We start from the raw sequence: 22,192 nt of genomic DNA on the forward strand, positions 1-22,192 counted from the left end.
AGTTAAATGACATCATGGATTGAATGGACTTAATAGAAGATTCCATTCAAATGCTATAGGATAGATATTCTTCTCACAGTCCATGAAACTTCCTCTACAATTGATCATCTATCAGAACACAAAGCAATTCTTAACAAATACAGGGAAATTGAAGAATTCTTTACATCCTATCTGATCACAGTGGAAGAAGACTATAAATCCACAGCAAGAGAAACTCTAACACATACACAGCTTACAGAGATTAAGCCACACGCTACTGGATGATGACAAAATTAAGAAAGAAATAAAAATATTATAAATTCAAATGAAATCCTAACATACTAAAACCTATTGTATACAATGAAAGCAATCCTGCAAGGGGATTTTACAGATCAGAGAGATCTCAAATAAATAACTTAATGATATCATTTAAGGCCATGGAAGAAGACAAACAAACCAAATCCCAAATCAGTATATGGGAAGGGATATTTAAAAGTAGGGCAGACAAATGATGTCCATGGTCTGGGCCACCACTTAGGACCCCGCTGGCCCTGGGAGAGCTGGCCCGTTCCTCACTGGCCACCACAGCAGTAGAGCTGGTCCCAGTGGGATAGGCATGGTGTGTCAGGGTCAGGGGTGTCCCAATGGAGGCCCAGGCTTACCAACCCAGCTACCACCAGAGCCCACAGCCAGTGTTTTGGGATGGCCCACCCCAAAATCTACCCCATCTAAGACCTGCTAGAGTATGCAAAGGGACTGCTCCTGCAGAACCAGAGAGCTGCAAGATCTCCATGACTGGGACAATGGCAGGGTATCCCAGAGGAGACTAGGTAAGAATCCACTGTTGATAGTGTAGCAGAAACCAGAGGCCTCAAACCAGACCAATGGCTCATTGCAACCCACATTTACAAGTAGAGCTGTACAGGCAAAAGGTTATACAGTGAGACACGCCACAGTTCCCAATGCCACTGTGACGAACAATAATAGGTGATAGAGATGCAGGAGAGATGATGGAGTGAAGCAATTTTTTAATTCCCAAAGAATCAATGAATTATTTTTTAAAAAGAACAGGACAGAAAGAAGCTAATTGTAAATTAACAAAAATTACAAAGTCTCAAAAGAATCAAAAATTAAAACAAAGTGTTCCTTCTCTGCAAAGACAAGTAAGATTGACAATTCCTTTGCCACACTAACCAAAGTAAAGAGAAGACCCACATTAATAAAATTAGAGATAAAAGGAGACCATTACAGCAAGATGACAACAAAATCAGAAAATTCTGAGGACATAGCTTAAAATTTTATATTCCACTAAATTGGAAAATCTAAAAGAAATGGATAGATTACTAGATATCGCGGTTAAATAAGGATCAGGATAAACAAATAGGCCGAATAGATGTTTATTCAGGGAGAAATAACTTACAACCTAGACAGATGAACACCAGGAAATTCAACCCGATGCTCTCCTGTCCGAGTCATGCCAGCAAGAGAGAGCTTTTTCTGGCTCTCTCTCAGACCTCCTTCCACAGGTCACTTCCGCCCATGGCTCCACCCCCCCAATGGGCGTGGTCAGTGCCACAGAAGGACTATCTCACTACATCTAGATTCATATCATCCTACCAAAATGAAACCAAGATGAAATCAACAATTTAAATAGATACATCACAAGCAGTGAGCTTAAAATAGTAATTAAAAAACTCCTGTCTAAAAGAACTCCAACCTCAAATGGGTTCCCTGGTAAAACTTTTCCGACCATCAAAAGAGAACTGTTTTTTCTCTAACTATTCCATAAAAGAGAAATAGAGGAAGCATTACCCATTCTTTGTATGAAGCTAGCATTTCTTTATACCAAAAGCAGATAAAGACCCCAAAATAATAAAATTACAGATTAATTTATCGGAAAAACTTGGAAACAAAAATTCTCAATTAAGTACTTGCAAACTTGATTCAAGAATTCATCAAACAGATCAGTCATCATGATAAAGTTTTGTTTATTACAAAAATTCCAAGAGGCTCTATATACATAAATCAATAAACATAAATTATTCAAATTCATTCAAGGTCAGAAATTACATGGTCATCTTAATGGATATGAAGAGACTTTTGACAAAAATACAAATTCCCTTTATGTTAAAAAGTCCTAAAGAACCTCAGAATAGAAAGAACGTATCTTAACATAATAAAGGTCATGCATGACAAACATACCAACATTATGTTAAATAGGGGGAAATGCAAAGGATCACCCCTAAAATAGGGACTGAGACAAGGGTGTCCACTTTCTATAAATGTTGTGCGGTTCTGAGAGTCATAGCTAGAGCAAAAGACAAGATGAGAAGGAAACAAAGGGATACAGATAGGAATGACCTGTTTTTTCTGCAAGTTTTATATGCAGGAGACCCTAAAAGCATCAAAAGAAAACTCTTAGAGCCAAAAATAATAAAGAAATAATTTAAGGAAAACATTAGAAGATGGAAAGATCTCCCATGTTCACTGATTGCAAGGATCAATCATTGTGAAAAAAAAAAAAGTTAAACATAATCCATAGATTCCATATAATCCAAATCAAAATCCAGTGGCATTCTTCACAGAAATATAAAAACAGTCTTAAAAGGCATATGGGAGCCAAAGAGACCCTGGATGGCCAAATCAATCTTCAGCAAAAAGAAAACTGCTAAAAGTATCACCATAGTGGATTTCCAGTTATAATATAGATTCATATCCACAAAACTTAGCATGGTACCAGCACAAAACCCTAACACAAAAATTAAATGAGTGGAAATAGAGGACCAAACTACATGGCTGTGAAGCTATGGCCACCTGACTTTTTAAACATTGAATACAAAAATTTATCTTCAACAAACGGTATTAGTAAAACTGTGTATTCCCATGTAGAAGAATGAACTTAAATCTTATCTCTCATCCTGCTGAAAAACCAACTCCAAATACATCCAGGACCTCATCCTAAGACCTGAATCTCTGAAGAAAAAATAAGAATATATTTCAAGATATTAGTTTTCTGAATAGAAGTCTGACCACTCAAGATATAGAATCAATGAATGGGGCCTTGGGAAATTAACATGTTTTTGTAAATTAAAGGAAATTGTTAATAAAGTAAAGAGATAGCTTACAGAATGGGAGAAATCACTTTGCAGCTATATATCCAACAAGGATTAGAGTCTAGAATATATAAAGAAACTCAACAATTAAAAACGACCCAGTAGAAAAATGAGCCATGGGAATGAACATAGATAGAGTCCTCAGAAGAAGAAATACAAATGGTTAATGGGCATTTAAAAAGTTCTCAAGGCTCAAGAGAAACGGAATTAAAGTTAGCTGTAAGTTCCATCGAATTCCAGTCAGAACAGCTATCATCAAAGAAAGAAACAACTAAAAAGAGAGGCACAAATTTGAAGGAGAGTGGGGAGTGTTTGGGTGGAAGGAAGGGAAGGAAGAAATTTAATTAAATTATAATCTCAAAAATAAATTCTAAAAGTTCACAAAAGCTAGCTCAATTCCTAAACTGGAAACAAAAGACAACAAATGTTGGAAAGAATATAGGGAAAGGTGAGCATGTATTCTCTGTTGGTGGGAGTGGAAATTGGTGCATCTACTATGGAAATCTGTTTGGAGATTTCTCAAAAATCTAAAACTATATCTGTCACTCCTAGACAGGCATGCACTCAGAGTCTTTCATACCCTCCTACAGAGACACCTGCACAGCCATGTTTATTGTTGTTGTAGGCATAATATCTGGAAGTGGAATCAGCCTAGACAGCCAGAAAACTGGCAAATGGACAGTGAAAATGTGTATATGTACAACTGAATTTCATTTACTTATAAAGAAAAAATAAAATAAAATAAATTGTAGGAAAATGGAAAGAACAGGAAAGTATTCTACTAAATGACATAAGCCAAGCTCAGGGGGATATGCATCTCATATTCACACTCACATGTAGAGCCTAGCTTCAGAGGGATATGTATCTCATGTTCACATTCACATGCAGATGCTAGCTTCAAACTTTTATATTTTATGGAATGTGAGGTGTCTGCAGATGTCAGGAAGCTAGAAAGAACTGATGAGAGAGGGAAATGAAGAGGCCTTAAGGGATAGTTAAAACAAATGTGACATTAAAATGGAGAGGAAAGAACACTGGGGATTGAAGTTGTATGTGGAGAGGGATAAGGGACAGAGTAGGGAACCAGAACCAAGATGTATGAAAAATCCTTATGAGGATCCATTACTTTGGAAGTTAATTAAAAAGATGTGATGGATTTAAAAAGCCAAGAATGTTGACAAAAGCTTGTCGTGCATCACTGGAGAAACATGCATGTGAATCCCTGGGCTTGTTAGCCAGCCAGCCAGCCTAGATTTTGTGGCAAGTTCTAGACCAGTGCAAACCCTGACTCAAAATAAAATGTGGACAATACTTGAGGAACAATGCCTGAGGTTGTTCCAGCACACATGTGAGCACACACACACACACACACACACACACACACACATGCACCATGCACACTACACACAAGACAAGGGTACCTATTTTTTCCACTTTTGTTCAATGTAGTGCTTGAAGTTTTAGTTAGAACGATAAGACAAGGCCCACAACTACACCAGAAAATTCTGAAAGCTGATACATACTTCCAGAAGAGTGGTGGCTGTATACAAAATTATCATACAAAACCCAATATCTTTACCATATGAAAATGACAAATATACGAAAACTAAAACCAGAAAAATAACATCATTCAGAATTTCTTAAAACAAACAAACAAACAAAAAGCCTTACAAGGCACCCAAACAAGGAAGTGAAAGATCTCTCCACTGAAACTTTTAAACACTGAACAGGATAAATGAAGAAGTAGCCAGAAGATGGAAAGGCCTTCCAAAGTCATAGATTGGCAGAATTTGTGTGTGTAAAATAGCCATATTACCAAAAGAAATCAACAATTTCAGTGAAATTCCCATCAAACTCCCAATGACATTCTTCACATAAACAGAAAAAAAGTGGAAGAACAAAAGACCCCCAAGAAATAAGTAACGTACACTAGCAAGGGTGCAGAAGGGAACCCACGAAACAACAGGTGGGGGAAGCACTAGGGAAGGCAGTAGGGTGTTTTCTGAAAATACAAGAATACATCTACCTTGTTCAACTTACCCAAAGGGTTCCAAGTCAACATATCGCAACAGCCATGTTATGCCACATCCTACGTGTCCATGAGCAAAGAAAAGATAGAGAAATGTGGTATAAATGAATATACAAAACAGTTTTCAGCCCCAGAGAACAAGGCAAGTACATCATCTCCAGGACAATGAAAACAACTGGCTCAGAAAGACAAGCATCGTGTTTTCTCTCATTGATGGTGCCTATAATTCATAGCAATGTGTAAGATCAGCTATGAACACATGGTGTGAAAACAGGAAACTGTAAGACAAATGGGAGCTAGTGGGAGGAGGAGAGTAGGGAGAAGGAAAAGCAGCGGAGGGGGTGGGTTATACTCAAATACATTATATACGTCTATGTAAATGTCCTTGTGTTACCCAGTACCAGGCAAAAATATGTTCCAATGAAAAAGCAAAATTGGCTTCTTCTCAGAAACTCCCAACATAGAAAACAGTGAAACAAGTAAAACATGCTAGCGATGAGTTGGTCTCGGGCTGGGGAGGTGGTTAGGGTTAAAGTGCAAGATAGTTTGAGTTCATATCCACAGAACCCACATAAAGTGGGGCATGCGGGTGTGTGCCGATAACCCCAGGAGGCCAAGAGAAGTGGATCCCTGAGCTCGCCGGCCAGTTGGTCCAGCTGAAACACGAACTTTGGGTTCAGTGAGAGACCTTGTCTCTAAAATGAAATGACACCCAAGAGAGGAAAAGACACCAGGTGTCAATCTCTGGTCTCCATATGTATCTGCTCACATAGGCAAATGTGCCACATATATGCATACACCATAAACACACAAATATCATAAATAAATTAAAATTTTAAAAATTACAATTCTTTATCCAGTAAAATTATAGTTCTGAAACAAAGTAAAATAGGAAGATTTCAAATGAGCACATCGGCAGTGGGTTTATATAGGGAAAGAATCTGTACTTTTTTAACCTTTATTTTACAACAAAAAAAGTCAAATGTTTATTCAAGATATATTATAGATCAAATAAAATTAGTTCAATCCTTGCTATGGCTGAGATCTGAAATGTGCCCCATAATGCCAAGTGTTGGCCTTGGTGACCAGTGCATTAGTGTTCAGGGTTTTGGAATGGTGAGGCTTCTGATTTCATCTGAGGATTATACCCTTGTGCATTACAGTTGAGTGGACTGTTGAGCAGTGGAAAATTAGAGGAGGAAGACGACCACAGAGGCCACACCTTTAAAGATGACCCGGTCTTCCTCTTGCCCTGCTCCATCTACTGCATGAGTTGTCATATTCTGTCTCTTCAAGGACCAAAGGGTTGGGGCTAAGCAATCATGGAGCCTTTTAAACCTTTCATCCTTTGTTTCTCAGCAGAGGGTAGATGTGTATGTCTCAAATTTAGGAATACACATATGCATGTACAATCACATGTACACACATGTGTTACACATGTGAATACATATATCCATAGGTAACACGATGTTTGCTAGGAGAATACTTTTCATTACTAACATATACAGTGTTCTTCCTTCAGAATTAAATCTGACTCCATTCAGACATCAAGATTTAACTACAAGATGCTGGTTCCCCATTTCAAAAGAATCAAATTCTAGACTTCAAGGTCAAAGCTTCTAGTGACTTGAGGACTGAAATTTTCATCATAAACAAAGAAAATAAGGAAGAAATCTGTCAAAATTGACGCTCCTGTCCCAGAAAACATAGGTTCAGAGGGAGTGGAGCAGGAAAGAGCTGGAGAACTAGAAACATGTATTCTCAGGAAAGGGTCTGAGTCCTCATCTACTCTGCTTCTAGCCCGCCCTCCACCTCATCTTCTCTGGTCCTAGCCCCATCCTCACCTCCATCTACTCTGGTCCCTGTCCTCTGCCTCTATCTACTCTGTCCTGAGTCTTGTGAAAGAAGAAGAAATAACAGAAACCCTATCTAATATCAGGGAAAGCTCTTCTGAGTTCATTTGTGAATCCTAGAGAAACACTGTGTCCTTTATGACAGGGCATCTGAGCACACCTGCCTCAGACAGCCAGAGTTGCCCATGCTCCGGTGAGACATGAGAAAGTCATAAGGCCTCTGAAAGATGGGGCTAGAGAGATGTCTCAGTTGGTAAAGTGCCTGTCCCGCAAGTATGAAGGTCTGAGTATGGATCTCTAACACCCACATAAAGCAGGTATGGTATATATCTATAACACTAGTGCTGGAGGAGGAGGGTGGATATGGGTAGATCCCTGAAACTCACTGGCCAAGCAGCCTCACTACATTGGCAAACTTAGGCTCAAAAAATGAAGTAGAGGGTGATGGAGGTAAGATGCCTACCACCAATCTCTGACTGCCCCACACACATACACCATAAACACATGTAAAACATTTAAAATTACTTAACAAAAAATAAAATCACACTGCTTACAAGCCTAGGATTTAAATTGCAATTTCTGTCTGTGACAGTGGATAATTTCATAATAGAGATATTGACAACAAACAGAGGAAACTCACAGAAACAACCTCTTTCAGATACTAAAATGACAACGTGACCTCTGTCATGAAAGATGAGAATTTCAAACAGAACATTATGTAAGAGCACAGAACTGTATGGGTTTCTTCTTTTAATTTGAGATGGAAAAGATTTATCTGACTGAATCACAAGGTCCACTGAGTGACTACTCTCAGGCAGTGGTTTGGTGTTGGGTTTCTGTTTGCTTTGTTGCTATTATCACCTGGTTTTTGTTGCTGCTGCTGTTGGAATAGGCAGGAGAGTTCCAACCACAGTATAGAAGCTGCAGAGGTCTGCAGGTCCATGTGTGAGTCAGTAAGGGATGGCTAGCCAGGGTGACCCACCCCAAGCAGAAAGCAGAGAAGAGAGCAAGAGCAGGGAACTTCTAAAGAAAATCTCAGGAAAATCTATCAAACCCTGAGGTCTGCTGGGGTTTTGTTTTTGTTTGTTTGTTTTGTTTGTTTGTTTTCTGGTGAAATTTATTATTTGTTTGGGAGGTTTATTATTTATTTATTTATTTGTTTGTTTTTGAGACAAAGTTTCAAGTATCCTAGGCTAGATTCTAACCTTATATGTTGCTGAGCATGACCTTGAAGTCTGGATTTTGCTACCATGTCCCAAATGTTGGCAATACAGAGGCAAACTTCACTCCCAGTTTGTATAGTAGCAGGCATCAACCCCTGGATTTGTGCATGCTAGACAAACTCTCTACCAACTGAGCCAAGCCACAGAGCAAGGTGAGTTGTTAATGGCTTCAGACATAATAAGGTCCTATATATCTTAAATGTCAGCTATAAGCCAATGAAAATGGATGTGCCACCTGCGTAGTGATGTTTTAGGGACACAAAGGGTGGGAAGAAAAGATAAAAACATCTGCAGATAGTAAATCCCTGCAAATAGTACATCCCTCATTGCTGTAATGCGGTAAAGACTCTCCCAAGCCCCACACAGTACCCAGATCAGGAACCCACCCCAGCCCTGAGAAGGTTGAACTTTATTTTGTAGAAATCAAAAGTGCCCACTTCCCTCTAGCCACCTGAGAGCTCCATGGGTAAGATGCACAGATGCATCTCACTGGAACATTGCCAAAACCCCAAGAAAGTACTGTGACTAAGAGCTGTGCCTTCTCTGGGGTCCTGTTTCCAGTGGAGAGCTTCTAACGTCTCTCCCCTGACATTTCGGAAAACAATAAAAAAACAAAACAAAACTCCAAGTGTAGAGAAGAATGTGATTCTGGCATACTTTTTTTTTTTTTTTTTTTTTTTTTTTTGGGACAGGTGCAGTGAACTTTATTGATGGTACTCAAGAGAGCAGGGCTCCCTAAGCCCCTTAATTCTGGGGGTCTGGGATGGAAAATGTGAGGGAGATTAGTGTCAGGGGTTGTTGGACAGGGACTGCTCAACAGCCAGGGCCTCTCTTGATCATGTCCTTGCTGGGGGTGGATGGCCCAGGATGGGCTCTTACTCCTTGGAGTCCATGTAGGCCATGAGGTCCACCACCCTGTTGCTGTAGCCGAATTCATTGTCATACCAGGAAATGAGCTTTATGAAGTTGTCATTGAGAGCAATGCCAGCCCCAGAGTCAAAGGTGGAATAGTGGGAGTCACTGTTGAAGTCGCAGGACACAACCTGGTCCTCGGTGTAGCCCAGGATGCCCTTCAGTGGGCCCTTGGATGCCTGCTTCTTGATGTCGTCATACTTGGCAGCTTTCTCCAGGCGGCATGTCAGATCCACAACAGACACATTGGGGGTAGGAACACGGAAGGCCATGCCAGTGAGCTTCCCGTTCAGCTCTGGGATGACCTTGTCCACAGCCTTGGCAGCACCAGTGGATGCAGGGATGATGTTCTGGGCAGCCCCACGCCCATCACACCACAGCTTCCCGGAGGGGCCATCCACAGTCTTCTGGGTGGCAGTGATGGCATGGACTGTGGTCATGAGTCCTTCCACAATACAAAGTTGTCATGGATGACCTTGACCAGGGGGTCTAAGCAGTTGGTAGTACAGGAAGCGTTGCTGACAATCTTGAGGGAGTTGTCATATTTCTCATGGTTCACACCCATCACAAACATGGGAGCATCAGCCTTCTCCAGGGTGGTGAAGATGCCAGTAGACTCCATAACATACCTGGCGCCAGCATCACCCCATTTGATGTTGGTGGGATCTCGCTCCTGGAAGATGGTGATAGCCTTCCTGTTGACAAGGCTCAGCCTTGACTGTGCCCTTGAACTTGCTGTGGGTAGAGTCATACTGAAACATATAGACCATGTAGTTGAGGTCAATGGAGGGGTCATTGATGGTAATGTTCACTTTGCCAGAATTGATGGCAGCCCTGGTAACCAGGCGTCCAATATGGCCTAATCCGTTCACTCCGACCTTCACCATTGTGTCTCAGAAACGAGACTGGCACTGCACGAAAAGATGCAGCTCTCTCTAGAACAGGGAGGAGCAGAGATTCTGGCATACTTTTAAAGTGCCCACTCACTCCCTCAACCTGGGTAGGGCTTATTGTTGATCCAACACCTCAGAGGAAGCAGCTTCTGCGTGTCTAAAACACTGAGCAGTGGGGGGAAAGCACAAAGTCAATGGGTAAACAACCCTAACAGCTCTTACTTAAACTCCTACTATGAATCCAAGTGAGGCTAAGAATTCTGCACATAAACCATGACAAACTGAAAGGGCTTTTCTTGTCACCATTTCAGAGACAGACAGGTGAGATAACTGAATAAAAGAGTGATAAGTACGGAAGCAGTGACTCATAAGGAAAGGGTGTTTGCCACCAAGCTTGATGACCTGAGTTCAGTCTCCAGGGTGGGAGGGTAGTGGAAGAAGAGAACCTACCCCTGACTTCTACATGCAAGCTGTGCTATACACACACACACACACACACACACACACACACACACACACACACACACACACAGAGCAATACATAGGTAAAAACTGTGAGTAATGATGTTTGGATTTAATTCCAGCAGCCCAGACTGAAGGTGGTGCATTTATGTGTCTCACTCACTGACTCTCACAAGAGAAATTGGAAATAATACTACTCTTTAGGTAAACCTCTCCAAGGAATTAAAGTGGAGAGCTCTTCAAAACTAATAGCACTCCTTGGCTGACAAAAATATTTTAAAAATGGAAAATCAGGCATAAATCTCTTTTGAGAAAACAGAAGCAAAAAAGATGAAGAGTACAAAATTAGCTAATTGATTTCAAATAAATCTTATAAATAAATAATAAAAAGATAACCCCACAGAGTAGTGGGAATTCACAAATAGGATATCCAAAGGATTAAAGGGAAAAAATTGGGCATCTTTTTTAATCACTAAGAAACTGAAAATTAAAGCCACAACATGTCCATCAGAATGCATCCAAGTTAAAAGGCTTTTCTCTATCAGGAACTAACAAAAATATCATGAGGAAGTGTTGATACACTCACTGTGGGTGTTGATGGGAGATGTCATTCTGTATATATGTTTCTCATACTGGTTACTGAATAAAGCACTGTTGGCCAATAGGAAAGGAAGATAGGAGGGACTAGGAGACAAGGAGGAAAGAGGAAATAGTAAGGAGGAGTCAAGATGGAGAGGCTGGGAGCACGTGGAAATATTAGATTAACAGAAATGGGTTAATACTTAAGACAGAGCTAGCCAATAAAAAATAAGTAACTGGTCAACAGCATTATATCTAATACAGAGTCTCAGTGTGTTATTTGGCGGCAGGACAAGACCAGCGGCGGGCAGAAAAACCGTACTCCTTACAGGGTGTGGGTCTTCAAACACAGAGATGCTCTGCCTTCCCCCAAAGTCCAGCTCTAGGTCGATGTTCCAAGGAGATTCAGCAAAAGAAATATTAAAAAGTGATCATACCATCTTCATAAGATCTTAAAATTGGGAACAACCTAAATAAATATTAGAATGAATAGACTGAAGTACATGTGTACCACAGAGTGCCACACAGCCATGAAAATGAGATGTAATTGAAATAATCTCCACAGATCTAATGTTAAACAAAAAGAGGTCTGACAGAATGTGAATGTGCTTATGCCTGTATTTATTTAGTAAGAAATCTTAGGTGGGAATGGTCAGAACAATGCTGATCTCTGGAAAGAGCTGTGTGAGAGGAAACTGAGGGTGGTGGGAAGGATGATGGCACTTTCTTCATTATCTACATTTTGGTCATAGGGATGTGTTCACCTATTTCAAGAATAGTTCCAGAAATACTGGTAACAAACCGGAAATAACACATGGTGTATCTCAAGTGAAAATGATTCAAGCAGAGAGACACAAATTTAATAGACATGAGCTTAAGCTCAGCAGCAAGGCTGTAAAGGCACCCCTATTGTGGTGTGTGACCTTGCACCCCTGCTGTGATGCATGGTCCTTGTACCCCTGTTCTGATGTGTGGCTTTGCAACAGCCCCAAAAGTAACAGCACCCACCTCTCTGAAGTCTTCATATAAGACCCTCAGAATGAGGAGTCTTCCAGGTTCGGTCGATACCCCAAGAACTCAATGTCCAGTCCAGTTGCTGCAAAACGCAAGAGGCTTTAATGAACAGGAAACGTTTGCGCAAATGGGCTCCTCCAGCATGCAGGCTAGAGAGAAGCCCCCTCCCCTGGGCCCAGGTGTTTTTAAAGGCAAACCCACAAGCTTAGGGAGGGGGTGGGACCCTCTGTCCATTGAGTCTGTGACCCTTGGAGGCCTGATGGTCTGCTATTAGGGTCAGCAGACCTTAGGGCTTCAGGTGTGCTAATTAATCTTGTCTGGGCAAACCAGAGTTACAGCTATCTCTTGACCCTATTTACCACCTGTTGACTCACAGGAAAGGAGGGGCAGTGTGAATTCTTCTTATCTCAGGGCCTTGTGAGAGGAAGCTAGCAAATTCCAAGGAACAGATATTGGTTTCCAGGTTAGTCCATCATTAACATTTCTTTTTAGGTCTTTCATTCAAAAGTGTCTGCCAGGATAGTTCTTTTCTCTTTCTTTGTTCTTTCTCAAGCAAGCAAAATAATGTTACTAATGTGAAAACACCAAGAAAAACTGTATTTTCTTTAAAGAATAATGAAGAAAGGTCCTGGAAGACAGCTCAGTCAGCAAGTGCCTGTCATGCAGGCATGGCTTCCTGGGTTCTGATCCCTAGCACCAAGGTTTATTTGTTTGTTTGTTTCTTTCTTTTTAAAAAGCCAAGTGAGGCAGTGCTCATGAAGGCAGACAGATCCCTGGAGCTCACTGGCCAGCCAGCCTTGCCAAATCAACAAGCTCCAGATTAAGTGAGAGATTGTGACTGGTCAAGGAGCATTCCAGATGCCCAGCACTAGCCCAAACACTCATACACACGCTTGTGCACTCACAGGAACACATACACACTTGTACATACACAAAGAAACACACAGATACATATAAACCCACAAATGCATACAAAACACATACTCACAAGCATGCACAGCCACAGCCAGTCTTTACATCTGGGTTTCTGAACATTCTTTAACAAGAAGAATGGAGGAGTCAAGAGTAAGTGGAGAGCCCCCACTCAGCCTGCTGTGTACCCTGCTGGAGGTGGGGTTAGGAGACAGGTATCTGTCTTTCAGACTTAAGTTCTGAGACCAAGCAGATACAGCCACTTGATCCCAGGCAGCCAGGAATGAAAGATACAGTTAGAGCAGCTAAATTAAAGTGATTTTTTTAAAAAAAATAATTTAGTCCCTCTTGTAAAGGTAGGCTCTGTGAAAAACTTCATTTTGTGGGGTATCCAGCTGGGACCTGGAAAACGGCTCAGCATTTTAACATAAATTAAAATCATTTAAGCAGACCTCTATTCAACTCCTGCCAACTGCACTTTTTTTTTTTTTTTTTTTTTTTTTCCTGGTCAAGGAGGCTATTACAAACGAAGGGGAAATGAAGGCATTAGAACGTGGGTATATCAGTTTAAAAAAAAAAAAGAAGAAGAAGAAGTGAATGTGGATGTTGGATAAAGTTGGTCTCAGAACCACAGTTTCATTTTTCTAGGCAAGGCTCTGCCCCTTCTTGCCCTCCCCAATAAGGCATTTAAACTGTGAAGCAGGCTTAGGTGGTAGGAATCTGGAAGGGATGCAGGTGTGAAAATAAAGCACCGGACCTAAGGAGAGCTGAGGGCTAGCTCCCCGGTGAGAGGCCCAGCTGCAGGAGCTCGGTGAGGATGGCTGGCGCTCTGACCACCTGGAGGGAGAGATGGGGACTCCACTTTGAATAAGCAATACTGTAAGGGTGGGGGATGGGAAATGGAGACTCAAACCTTACTTGTTAATTCTAAACATGTGTAGCATGCGCATTGGCGAGTTGGAGTTGGAAGAGGCTAAAACAAAACCTCACCGACCTGCTCTCCTCGGTGACAGCTCTATTGACTATGCACTGCCGCCCCACCCCCACCCCCTTACAGCTTTGGAGTCTCCGTTTCCTAATTCCGAAACAACAGAGCGGATAGTCCTCCCTAGTGTCTGTGTAAATACTCTCGACATCCCGGTTTTCATGGAGAGACACTCATCCTCTGTGGGCCTGCAAAACATCATTCTCACTCGGGCCCACAGCCTAGAGAAATTTATAGACCCACAGTCTGGTGGAGTCAAAGACCACAAACTGCACCTCTTCCTTTCCCTTTTGGCTCCCTCCCTTTCCTGAAGCACATGCTGCTTCTGAATAAAATGTGGCACAAGCGACTCCACTCCACCCGTCTTCTCCTATTAATAGAACATGGCATGGCAGAGAATGTCAAGTCAATAGCTAATGCAACTCAAGATTCCCCATCTGGAGTCAAAGTCAACCAGGAGTCTGTCCCTCCGAAGGAGACCTTGGGAAAGGATGTCTCCAAGGGTGGACCCTAAGAACAACATGGCCAGGGAAGCAACACAGTCCTTGGGCAACAGAGGTGGGTGTGTGCAGTGGTTAACAGCAGCAGCCAGTTTATTTCTCACTGTGCATAAACTATAACTGGCTAGGATATAACGCAAGCCTGGGGCTATTTTATTAATTCAAGTATTTCCCATAGCAAAAACTTTTAATTAAACATAAGCACTAAGCAGAAAGTTTTCTTGCTTATATTGAAGCTTGTTTTGGTAGGTTGTCAGAGAACCTAACTCAGTAATTACAGCCCTATTTTAAGAAGCATCTGGGCTGGGCATATAATTCAGTGGTAGACTACTTGCCTAGCATTTGACCTTTCATCAATATCATATAATTATTATTATATAATCTTTGTGGTGCAAGATTTAGCATTTGTCTACTTTGAACAGCCTCTAAGCTCCTTCAGGTGGGTGTAATATATATCACTATTTACTACAACACCTCCCAATATCTGAGAATATACATACATATATATGTGTGTGTGTGTGTATACATATACATACATATATGTATATGCATGTATATATGTATGTGTATATATGCTAATGGAGGCTTTTCTGTCCCGCCCAGTCCTATAGCACTTAGAGAGGCTTAATATTAATTGCAAATCATTTGTCCTACTGCTCAGGCTTTATTACTAATTAGCTCTTACAACTTAAATTAACTGGTTTCTATTGCGGTTAAATAAGGATCAGGATAAACAAATAGGCTGAATAGATGTTTATTCAGGGAGAAATAACTTACAACCTAGACAGATGAACACCAGCAAGTTCCACCAGATGCCCTCCTGAACGAGTCCCACATGCAAGAGAGAGAGCTTCCAGGTTCTCCCTCAGACCTCCTTCCACAGGTCACTTCCGCCCATGGCTCCACCCCCCAATGGGAGTGGTCAGTGCCACAGAAGGAGACAAAGTAAATATCTCACTACAGGTTTCTACTAATCTATATTTTGCCAAGTGGCTTCGTGGCATTGCCTGTTCTCTAGTACATCGTTTTGTTCCTGTGGCTTGCTTGCTTCTCCCTGACTCTGCCCTTCTTCTCCCTGTATTTTCTATTTGGCTTTCCTGCCTGACTTTATCCTGCCTTGCTATAGGCCACATCAGCTTCTTTATTAACCAATGGGAATAAAACATATTCACAACATAAAGAAAAGAAGAAAGAGAAAATATCTACATTATCAAAAATGCTTTATTAGCTTCACATAAAGATGACTAATAAATTATCCTTATGCACCTGGCGTGGTCTTTGAACACTAGAGATGTGTGTTATGATAATTCCAGGTGGAAAAAAAAGAAATGTTTTAAGGAAAGTAAAAATGTTTTTTTAAAAAAAGACAATGTATCTGTTGCCACATGTCAGTGAGCTGTCCCTGGTCTGTTACCAAGTGCACTGTCTTTCCACTCAATAATGATTTAAGACAAACAACTAGTTGCTTCACAGAAAAACCAGTTGTTATTTTTTGTGAGTAAACTGGGGTCTGGGTGTTTTAGGGTAGGCCTCAGCTCAGAAAATGTAGCTGTTGTAGGGCAGGAACATGTATTTCAGCATAATACAGATTTGGGAAGAGAATACAGAAATATACAATCATCTTTTCAAGCCAGTTCTTTCAGAACTATATACCACTGGCTAGGAGGTAAGGAAGGGAGGTTACCAGAATCTCCAGCAGAAGTCTAAGAGCCCTCCTCACCCCCTCCATCTATGAGGGAACCTCATAGTCCACAGGCCCAACCCAGAGACTCTGACAGTGGCCACAGCTGTTTCAAAGATGACGAGGGCTCCTTGATCACAAGACAGAGCAGGTCAAATGGCTCCGACCTGATGGTTCAGTATATTTAGTAAAGATGTTGTTTCCAATGCAGGTACAATGAGAGGTCACTCACCAAACCTCATAGGAAAGGCATAAAAATCTTCAGAATAAACTTTGTCTCCTTCAATAAACAGATACTAGCAAATACTTCTACCTTCCTGTATTCTCTCCCGAACTTTATAAAGCACACAGCCTCAGAAGGAGAACCTCTTAACCACTAGATTAAAAAGATGTCAATCAAGCGCAAACCAAAACTGATCCACAGCACATGACAACCCCAATACAGGGACAATCAAAAGGATACATTGTTTGAGCTACTTATCTTGTCCACTGTGACAAACCACCTGGAATAAGCAATTTTACAGGAGAAGAGGTGGATTTGGGCACAAAATTTCAGTCATCGTAAGGGAGGCTAATCAGAGCAGCTCCTTGGAGGCGGGAATATGCAGTCATTGCTATGGAGGTAAGAGCATCCAGCCATTGCAATCAGGCGAGAGCATGCAGAATGCAGCCATTGCTTGTTGCATGATGAAAGACAAAGGAAACAGGACAGAACCAGAAAAGGGCATGCCTTTGAAAGGCCTACTTCTGTCTGCCAAGCCCCAAAAAATGTATCTCCAGCATTACCAGCAAAGAACAAAAATTCAAAATGTGTCACAAGGGGCAAGAAGACGACTTTAGTTTCCAGCCATATCAGTCTGTATATGACTGTGCTTTTTGGCTGGGGGGGAGAGATGGAGAGAGACCAATAGCAGTTCACAGGCAAGAACCAATCACTGGGTCAAACTGCCATGGTAGAAAGGGACGAGATTGGAGCCAAGAAGTGGTGGTACACACCTTTAATACCAATATGGTGGGAGTGGGGGCTGGCAGAGGCAGGTGAATCTCTGAGTTTGAGACCAGCCTGGTATACAGAGTGAGTTCCAAGACAGCCAGGTACAGTGGGATTAGAGAACTAGTTTGGAGGCCTTATAGAAAGGACTACTGATAGTTTGCTCAAATGGCAGAAACAGAGAGTTAGTAACTGAATATTCACTGAAAGATACCCATTGCCAATAATCCTACAAAATTACAAAAGCTGTTCTGTGGATTTCTTTTAGATGCTTTCTCTGGTTATGCAAAGGTTTCTCTTACAGACAAAGAAGTATACTATCCATCCCAGCAAAGATGGAAGTAATTACACACCAAGTTGGACTTACTTCTTATTGGGAATGATGCAAAGAAATGGCAAAATGTTTACGTTATCAGACATTTGAGGGTGGTGCATCCAATACTGAAAGCAAGTATGACATGGAAAATAATATGAAATGGTTTTATAAATAATTATAAATTTAAAATATAAATGTCTATTTATATCCATCAGTCTACAGACAGAATAGGATAATGGACATAGAGAATATCTCATAATTTAGTTAGACTATAGAGATGAGCTATTTCCCTACAGATCTTCTCTCTACTACATATAGATGTGAGAGAAAAATCAGACACAGGGAGGATGTGGGTAGGGATTCTAACAATGGATGGGAGGTGTTCCCAAAGAAGTGAAGTGGAAATGACTAAGTTATTCTTTTAGAAACACTTTCTCAAAGAATTGGATTCATAGATTAAAAGCTTCAGCATCAATGGATAATGTAACACCTGAGCTCCTGCTGTGTTCATTGGTTGTGTTGAGTTTCTTGAATTGTGATTGATCTGCCTAAAGGCCCAGCTATACCACTCTCAAGAACATATCCAAAGGATGCTTCATCCTACCACAAGGACACTTGCTCAACCATGTTTATTGCTGCTCTATTCATAATAGCCAGAAACTGGAAACAACCTAGATATCCTTCAGTAGAAGAATGGATAAAGAAAATATGGTACATTTACACAACAGACTATTACTCAGCTGCTTAAAAAACAATATCATGAAATTTGCAGGCAAATAGATAGAACTAAAAGAAATCATCCTGAGGCAATCCAGACCCAGAAAGATAAATATGGTATGTATTCACTTTTATGTGGATATAACCCATTAAGTAAATAATAGTTTACAATCCATAGACATAGAGAAGTTAAGTATATAGGAAGGGACTGGATGGGAGTGGGCAGACACATGGTTTTCTTTGGGAGGGGAAAGCAGGAAAGATTTTAAGGATGGGCTTGGGCAAATGGGGATGGGAAGGAGAGAACTAGATGGGGAGGGGAGAGGAGATAGGGTTGAGGTAGGTAATGGGGGGAGACACAGCTAGAATGAAGGGCATTTGAGGGATGATATAGGAACTTAAATGGAAACTTCCTAAAACATATGAAGGTGATCCTAATGAGGTCTCCTAATAACGGGGATACGGAGTCCAAAGTTGCCATCTCTTGTCTCCAAATGAGACTTCCAGTAGCAGGACTAAGTTGCATTCAAGTAAGTTGTTCGCTAAGGGTCCCATGGAAACCCCCAAACAACCTGAACTCTTGCTAAGACAATGGGTTGCTCTCCAGAAACTGACAGCAGGGCCCCACTGCTGAAGACAACACCTACACACTCAATGATTATGAGTCTTCACCCCTAACATTCTAGTGTCTTTGGGGCAGGAAAGTATTCTGCAGGCTGCTGAAGGAGAAACATAAGCCCAGCCACAAAACATTTGGCCTTCACTTCTTTTGATTTTTGCTGGTCTGAGATTATTTATTCCCGGTGTTTTCATGTGTATGTTAACCTCTGTGGATTGGAAGTTTTGTTCTAGCACCTTCTAAAGGGCTGGATTTGTAGATAGATATTGTTTGCATCTGATTTCATCATGAAATGCCTTATTTCCCCATCTGTGGTAACTGAAAGTTTTGTTGGCTATAGTAGAGTAAGGGTTGGCATCTGTGGTCTCTTAGAGTCTGCAGCACATCTTTCCAGGCCCTTCTGGCTTTTAGAGTCTCCATTCAGAAGTCAGGTGTAATTTTTAATAGGACTGCTTTTATATCTTACCTGGTCTTTCCCCTGGCAGCTTTTAATATTCTTTGTTCTGTATATTTAGTGTTTTGATTATTATGTGCTGAGGGGACATTCTTTTCTGGTCCAATCTATTAGGTGTTTTGTATGAATCTTGTACCTTCATAGACATTTTCTTCTCTAGGTTAGGAAAATTTTCCTCAGTGAATTTTTTTGAAAATATTTTCTGGGCCTTTAAGCTGGAATTTTTTTCCTTTCTGTATTCCTCTTATTCTTAGGTTTGGTCTTTTCCCAAATTTGGTCTTGTCCCAAATTTCCTGAATGCTTTGTGTTAGGAGGTTTTTAGATTTAACTTTTTCTTTAACTGATATATCCCTTTCTTCTAGCATATCATCAAGGCCTGAGATTCTCTCTTCCATTTCTTGTATTCTGTTGGTGAAGTGTGCCTCTGGCTCCTGATTGAATTCCTAAACTTTTCATTTCCAGAATATCTTCAGTTTGTGTTTTCTTTATTGAGTCTATTTTCATTTTCAGGTCTTGTGTTAGAAAGCCTTGCTGGCTGGTCAGGCTGCTGCCCATCATGGCCCTAGCAGCTTTTGCCAAAAAGCTTGAAGACATGGAGACACCCTCCCTCCCCAGAGAAATTTCCTGCTCTCTACCTGCCCTTGTCTGGAAAATGTCACTGGGCCCAGAGGACTGACCTCATCTAAAAGCTGTGTCTAAACCACATGCCTGATTTATCTTTAGCTTGACCCTTGGTGCAGATCCCTGCTAGAGGGTTTGTGCTAGGAGCTCTGCCATCGGACCGTACTGCCACATACGAAGCCTTGTGATAGGAATGTGCCACTTAATGTAAATTAGCATTTGTCCACAGGCTTCTCAATCCTATGTATTACTTATATTTTGGAATAGAGCTGAGCTGATTCAGCCAAGTCTGTCTCTTGGAAGGCTATCTCCATCACAGCCACAGCCATCTGGACCTGCCCCCCCATTTCTCCTCCCTCTAGCCTTGTGGACCAATGCGCCCAATGACCCTCAAAGAAGAAGCAGAGCCACGGTCTTAAACAATTTTATTCCTTTCCTTTCACTGTCTGTGCTTCCCTGGCTTTCACTGAGGGATTTATCCATTCCTTCCAATTATTTTGTTTGTGTTTCCCTGCATTTCTTTAAGGGATTTATTCATTTACCTCTTAAGAACCTCTAATATCTAACACAGGTTGTTTTAAGGTATTTTTCTTGTGCTTCAGGTATGTTGGAATATTCAGGGCCTGCTGTCATAGGGTAGCTGGACTCTAATAGAGATATGTTGCCTTGGCCGTTAATGATTGTGTTTCTATGCTGGCGTCTCGGCATTCAGGATTGAGTTGATTATAATTCTAGGAGCCAGTTTCTGAATTTGTATTTGTAGGGTGGGTATTTTGTTCCTTGATTTCTATTTCCTTTCTGGGTTTTTGGAGAGTGTGATGGTTGTGTGTTGTGTGGTAGGAAGTTTAATTTGAACCTGATAGTTGTGGCCAGTGCAGGTTCCAGGTAAAATGAGTTTCTGAGTGTTGGAGACTGACACATGGGGATAGGTTAGGTGTCTGAAGGGGTTCTCCAAGGTGACAAGAACAGAGTGTTCCGTGAGGATCTGCTTGTTTTGTCTCCTTGAAATGAGGGAACAGTGAAGAGAACTCACCCCAGAGGGTCTGCTACAGCACTGGCACTGAGAGAGGAACAGGAAAGGGAAGATCTACAGACAGCCTGGCCTTCCTTCTTCTCTGGCAGGAGTGGTTAGCCGGGAGTGTCTCCTGGAGTTGAGGGTTGGGGTGAAGCAACAAATGAGTGTTGCAGATGGTTCTTTGTCCTAGCCCTTAAGCCCCAAATGAACACAGACACTATATTAATTATTAAATTGTCAGCCGATGGCTTGGGATTCTTACTGGTTAGCTCTGTCTTAATTATTAACCCATAACTACTACTAATTTATGTATTTCCATGTAGTTTTGGCTTATAGGAGAATGCTGGACATGCAACTCCTTTGCTTGCTACATCAATACTGTTCTGGCAGGCTCTTCTGCCTACCTGTCCCAGACTTCTCCTCTCCTAGTCCTGTCTATCTTCCTGCCTCATTGGCCATTGGCTCAACAGTGTTTTATTCATCAACCAATAAGAGAAACATATACAGAAGGACATCCCCATCAAATGGGGAGAGGGGTTTTGGGGAGAAGGTCTGTGGGATCCACAAGAGATGTGGGGAGAGGGGAAGGAAGGTAGCTGCAGGTGTTCTGTTGCAGAGATAGGGGTGAGCCCGGGGTTGGGTTTGGAGGGGAGGAGGGAATGGTGAAGGTCTTCAGTTAGCATCCCTGCTTTTCTGCTCTGCTCAGCTGGTGTGTTCCCAGCAAATGCCTGCTCGTGTGGAGGCTGAGATACTGGGATGAGTTGGAGAAAGGAAGATTGGAGGAGAAGATCTTTGTGATCTGTTGGGGATGGGGTCATAGCAAAAGGAGACCACAGCAGACTTTATGATACAGAGCTTGGGAGGAGACTGGGAGGGGGCTAGATTGGGAGGAACAGAAGGAGAGGTGTGGGTCAGCCTTCAGCCTACTTGTTTCCATAGTAGGAACAGCCCTTGGGTTAGCAGGGGATGCCTGCTAGTGTTACTTTAGTGGCTGGAATAAAACAATGAATTAGGGGATGGAGGTTAGAAGGGAAAGAGCCTGGGACTCATAGGAGATAGGAACAGGGTGGTGTGCGAGGGAAACTGCCATGGGTGTTTGCTGCAGAGCTTGGTATGAGACTGGGGGATTTAATCTGGGGGGGGGGGGGCAGAGGGAGAAAAGAAGCTCTACAGGCAGCCTGCCTGGTTTTCTAGCCAAAGCCTCCAATTTTGGCAAATACTGTGGTTCTTAAAAAAACATTGTGTGGCAGTTACCTGTACATGACCAAGCCAGATAACATTAAGCCATGGAGGGAGGAGGTGAGCTTTCTACAGTTTTGGCTTC

At 41.7% G+C, this 22,192-nt stretch overlaps 1 pseudogene; it reads right to left on the reverse strand.

Moving 5' to 3' along the window:
* Positions 1-9,057: 9,057 nt before the first annotated feature.
* Positions 9,058-9,996, reverse strand: LOC127237530 (glyceraldehyde-3-phosphate dehydrogenase-like; annotated as a pseudogene).
* Between the last annotated feature and the right edge of the window lie 12,196 nt (positions 9,997-22,192).

The sequence above is a fragment of the Phodopus roborovskii genome, unplaced genomic scaffold, assembly GCF_943737965.1.
Source record: "Phodopus roborovskii unplaced genomic scaffold, PHOROB, whole genome shotgun sequence".
NCBI lineage: Eukaryota > Metazoa > Chordata > Mammalia > Rodentia > Cricetidae > Phodopus > Phodopus roborovskii.